The sequence below is a fragment of the Argentina anserina genome, chromosome 4, assembly GCF_933775445.1.
Source record: "Argentina anserina chromosome 4, drPotAnse1.1, whole genome shotgun sequence".
NCBI classification, from domain to species: domain Eukaryota; kingdom Viridiplantae; phylum Streptophyta; class Magnoliopsida; order Rosales; family Rosaceae; genus Argentina; species Argentina anserina.
Window position 1 is genome coordinate 1220589 of NC_065875.1, and position 6140 is coordinate 1226728.

Below are 6140 nucleotides of genomic sequence, written 5' to 3' on the forward strand. Positions count from 1 at the left end.
AGAAGATATATCGAAGACAGTCTTCAGGATTCGGTATGGACATTGTGAGTTTGTTGTCATGCCCTTTGGTGTAACAAATGCACCAGCTGTCTTTATGAGTTTGATGAACCAAGTTTTTAGCCCGTACTTGGATGAGTTCGTTGTGGTGTTTGTGGATGACATTTTGATATACTCCAAGTCTCGAGAAGAGCATGTGGTGCACCTGAGAACGATGTTGCAGACCTTAAATGAAGCAAGATTGTACGCCAAACTCGAGAAGTGTGAGTTCCGGAAAGATGAGGTCAAGTTCCTCGGTCATGTCGTCTCAAAAGATGGAGTACTAGTAGTCCCGACAAAAGTGGAGGCAGTAAAGAGTTGGAGTCGTCCAAAGAACCCCACAGAGATTCGTAGTTTCCTTAGTTTGGCAGGTTACTACAGGAGGTTTATCGAGGGGTTCTCTAGTATTGCATTGTCATTGACCAAGTTGACCAAGAAAGATGTTCCGTTTGTATGGACAGAAGCATGTGAGGAAGCATTCAACAAACTAAAGACCAGTTTGACCATAGCTCCAGTGTTGACGATTCCCTCGAGTGGGGGCGGTTATGTCATTTACAGTGATGCTTCGCTCCAAGGTTTGGGTTGTGTGTTAATGCAGCATGGAGGAGTTATTGCATATGGCTCTAGACAGTTGAAGATTCATGAGAAGAACTACCTCACTCACGACCTAGAGCTTGCAGCAGTTGTTTTTGCCCTGAAGATTTGGAGACATTACTTGTATGGTGAGAAATTTCAACTCTTTTCTGATCATAAGAGTTTGAAGTATCTATTCTCACAAAATGAATTGAATATGAGACAGAGGAGATGGATGGAACTCCTCAAGGATTATGACTTCACATTAGACTATCACCCTGGGAAGGCAAATGTGGTGGCCGATGCTTTGAGCAGGAAACCGAGAGGTGTGGTAGCTTCACTTATGGTTGAAGAATGGTTTATGCTCGAAACTGCATCAGAGTTTGATTTGGTACCATCGGGAGGAGAACCAAGGGTCTTTCTTGGTAGTTTCACTGTGCAACCGACATTAATCTCAAGGATCATACATGGTTAGGCGCAAGATAAATTCTCACAAGCTAAGTTGGCAGACCTTGTAGTAGATACACTCGATGAATGTCCTTCTGAGTGGAGAGTTAGACCCGATGGAGGGTTGAGGTTTGGGGCAAGATTGTGTGTCCCAGATTGTGATGATCTCAAGGAGGAGGTCCTTCGTACAGCACATCGATCTCGTTATACCGTTCATCCAGGGAACACCAAGATGTACAAGGACCTATGCAGGCAATTCTGGTGGAACGGGATGAAGCAAGATGTAGCGGACTTTGTATCGAAGTGTCTTACGTGCCAGCAAGTAAAAGCAAAACATTAATGACCAGCTGGCATGTTGAAGCCATTGACTATTCCTCTTTGGAAGTGGGAGCAGATATCTATGGATTTTGTAACTGGACTGCCTAGATCCAAGAAGGGTCATGATGCTATATGGGTGATAGTCGATCGGTTGACGAAGTCGGCATATTTTCTTCCAGTGTCAATGAAGTACTCAGTGGACGTGTTACGGATACTATATGTGGATGAGGTAATGAGACTTCATGGAGCTCCAATTTATATTGTTTCTGATCGAGATGCACGATTCATGTCGAAGTTTTGGGGTGGTCTACAGAAGGCGATGGGTACTACCTTGGATATGAGTACAACTTTTCATCCTCGGACTGATGGACAGACAGAAAGGGTGAATCAGGTTATGGAAGATATGTTGAGAGCTTGTGTGCTGGATTTTAAAGGTAACTGGGAGGATCATTTGAGATTGATTGAGTTTGCATACAACAACATCTACCATTCTAGCATTGGCATGGCACCTTATGAGGCTCTTTATGGTAGACCATGTCAACCACCTATCTGTAAGGCCGAAGTTGGTGATGAGGCACTGATGGGTCCCGAGGTGGTTCAGGAAACCACAGAGAAGATCTCGATCATTCGGGATAGAATCCGGACCACACAGAGTAGACAGAAGAGCTATGCGGACTTAAAGAGAAGACATGTGGAATTTGGAATCGGCGATCATGTACCAGATGAGTTTCACCTATGAGGGGTGTAGTGAGATTTGGCAAGAAAGGAAAGTTGGCTCCGAGGTATGTTGGGCCCTTTGAGATTCTCGAGAAGGTGGGAAACTAGCATATCGACTAGCCCTGCCTACTAGCATGTCGGGCGTTCACAACGTCTTCCACATTTCCATGTTGAGGAAGTATGTACCAGATGAGTCACATGTGATCGATCATAGCACCATTGAGGTGAAGGAAAATGCCACTTTTGTTATTGAGCCGGTTCGTATTCTGGATAGATCCACAAAGAAGCTACGGAGGAAAGAAGTTGACCTAGTCAAGGTATTGTGGAGCCATCATGATGAGGGTGATTCATCTTGGGAGCTAGAATCGGATATGAAGACAAGATGTCCACAGTTGTTTGTCGAGTGAAGAACTTGAATTTCGGGACGAAATTCTTTTAAGGGGGGCAGATTGTAATGACCCTAGTTTTTGGAAATGTTTATTGGATTATTCTAAAATTTATAAAGTTTGTGAAATTCTTAAATGACATTTCGTTGCGTTGTGACGTCGGAAATTGAAAACGGAAACGTTATCGGAATTGTGATTTAGAAAAACGTTACGTTCCGCGATGTGAGTATCGACTTTTATTCCGTCACTCGTTTGCGAAAACTTCCTACACGAAAGTTGTAGAGCTCGTCGATACGAGTTTGTGGACATATCGCGCGTTCTAATCGGACATCGTATGTGAAAGTTATTAATGATGGAAGTTAGTTTCCGATTTTGGAAGTGGGTATAAAAGGAAGATTTTTAAGAGTATGGTTTCCATTTTCGGAAACCCTCTCTCTCTCACTTCACTCCGCCTCCCTATCTCTCATTTTCTCTCTCTCCCCCCGATCTCACTTCCCTCGCCGACGATCTCCATCACCGGCCGTCCGTGACCCTCACCGCCGGCAAGGAAGCATCGCGCGGCCCTCCGCAGTCGACCCAAAGGTCGACGCACCGTCTCTCGCCACCGTGCTACCTCACCATACTTCACTGAACCCAGCACGACTGGTCTAAGCACTCCGGCGACTTTCCGGTGCTCCAACGACGTGAACTAGGTAAGGGTTGATTGATCTGTGTGGTTGTGATGTTGTTGGTGTGTTTTTGGATTAAATTGTGGAGGATCGGGGGAGATCGGAGATTCGGAGGAGTAGGTAAGGTTACCGCCCCCTTAGGCGGCGTGTCTGGATGCGTAGAGGTGGCTAGGCACGGCGTGAGGCCGTGGGGAGGAAGAGGGGGAAGAAAGGAAGAGATTAGGGGCGGCGGTGGCGTGCTACGCGCCGGTGTTAGGATTGGCACGTGGGCCCCACGCGTTGCCACATTGAGTGGCGCAGTCTCTGGAGGTGGCGCGTGTACCCCACGCGCCGCCACGTGCGGCGGCGCGTAAATAGTGTTTTCGAAAGTGAATGTAAAAAGTGATTTACGTACAGTAACTGTAAATTTTTTTACGTACGGTAAATGTAAATTACTTTCAGTAAAAGTAATTTCAGAAGGGTAAATCGGTAATTATTATTTACCGAGACAATATTTACATTTGAATAGTATGCATACGTACATAAATACGTAAACAATATGTACACGTACAAAAATACGTAATTGATGTGTATTTGTACATGAACACATGAATAGTAAATACATGAATAGTACTATGTGAACAATAATTTCGTAAAACCAGAAATTGCTGAACAGTAATATATTATTACTGTTTCGGCATTTAAGGTTTACGTAACGATTCTAAATTCTTTCTTATCTTTTCAAGGTGATCGATAATTCAAGAAAATTAATTACTTTCGGAATTGTGGAATTACGCTTGAGATTATAAGGTGAGTAAAATCTCACATTTACGAATTTACCATTGCGGTGATTCAAGATTATGCAAAATTTTAAAGAATGAAATATGACATGTATATGATATAGTGGAAAATATATTTGTATAAATGGTAAATAGGTACATATATATAGTTTGTTATATTATATAATGTCATGATTTCGTTGCGAATAGGTTCAATTTGGTGATGAGATTTATATATCGAGCATGTGATTTGATTTGTACAATATGACATGATGATTATTGTACGTGGTTTTAACATTGTGTTTTGTTAAAACGTGTTTGTCTTCGGACGAGTTTTGTCTTCGAACGAGTTTATGTCTTCGGACGTGTTATATGTCTGCGGATGAGTTTATGTCTTCGGACGTGTGTTATGTCTTTGGACGAGTTTATGTCTTCGGACACGTTTTATGTCTTCGGACCAGTCTTCAGACGTGTTTGGCATGTCGGGACCTAGCCTTTGGCCGGGCGAAAGTTACGATTCAGTAAGAGCTCTAGTCTATCTGCCGGGGTACTGCATATGATGTAACATATGGGTTATCGGCTTATGAATACCCATATATTTTTGGATATTGGATGACAGATGGTTGTCCAATGTCGGTGGCGTACTACATGAGGGGTAACAGAGGTGTACCAGCGCTCATGAGTACCCGTATTATAAATGCATTTGGGTAAACAGAGGGGTTGCCCAGTTCTCATGAGTACATATATTTTCACATTATTAGACAACCAGATGGGCCGTCTAATGAGTCATGAGTGCATTTATATTTATTGATTGTGGATGTTCATATATATTGATATGCGAGTTATATTGTTGTTTTACTCATACGAGCTGCAAAGCTTACCGGGTTTGTGTTTACAATCCCGGTGCACCTATTCGATGGTGTATGAAATAACTCCGCAGGTGTGGATGAGCGGAAATCGACGGACAGCTCAGAGGACTTGAAGTTATTTATTTCCATCTTGTGGTGAGGACTTTGTGTTGATTTCTTTGTGAGGATTTTGTGAGGATTATACATTTCCATTTGTTATAATGTTGAATTATAAATTTTGGTTTGTAATAATCGGTTTGACTGAGTTGTATTTTGAACTCAGAGATGATCTGCTGTAACATTTAAATGATTTCGATTCATTGAGATTGTTTTAGTGTTTTTCATGACTTCGAAATTTGAGTTTCATACTTGAAATTTTAGGGTCGTTACAATATGGCTTGACTTTTAAGAGTTAAGACTTGAACTTTCACTCCTCATCTCAATATCTTTTACGAAAAATTAAAAATTACCCGATTGAAGTACTACTCTTCTAGGCTTAGTTTTTATATTCCCCGAGGCTCGAGGTGATTAATTAATCATAAACTCCAGGTAATGAGAGTCTGAGACATCCTAAAGTTGAGTTAAATTTTTTTAAGTGAAAATTTTCAGCTATTCTCTAAAATATCAAAAATATATCGGATATATCGTAAATATCGGAGAAATATCAGAGATATTTTATATTATCAGAGAAATATCGAAAATACGGGAAAAAATAAGATATTTACCCCTAAGATATATCATTTTTTTGAAAAAGATAAATATCAAATAATATATCAGAAATATCGGGGAGATTTTATTCCTTGATACTACCGTTTATGATCATATATATATAACGAGAATTTGCAAAAAAACTAGTACAGAAAACAGACCTAGATGTATGGCTGCACTATTTATTATCATTTCATCTGCGTTGTAAAGCTAGTGAAGTATTGGGTGAGTGTTCACCAGCTCCATCTTTAGAATTCATTAAGCGAGGAAAGAGCAGGGGGGTCTAATGACGAGTACTTTACACATGTAGAAAGCTAAGCAAGAATTCCTAATGATACACACTATTATGAGCTCATATCCTTTATTGCGTATGGATATCTAAAGCTTTAAGATCAAGAAATCTTGATTAATCAATTAATCCAACCTACGGACCTTTCTAATTTTCTAAGCTTCATCAATACCAATATTTCATTCCCAAAAAATGAGGTGTCCGTCCCTCTCTAATCATTTTCTACCTATGTGAAAGGTTATATACAATTTTATCTATTTAATTATTTTGAGATTCACATCCAAAACCAATTAGCAATGGATTGAGTTGCTCAAACTCTTATAAACCCACAAACTATATCATAATTTTCTATTGAAACCTACAGTAAAATAGTACAAATTAAACGTGTAAAG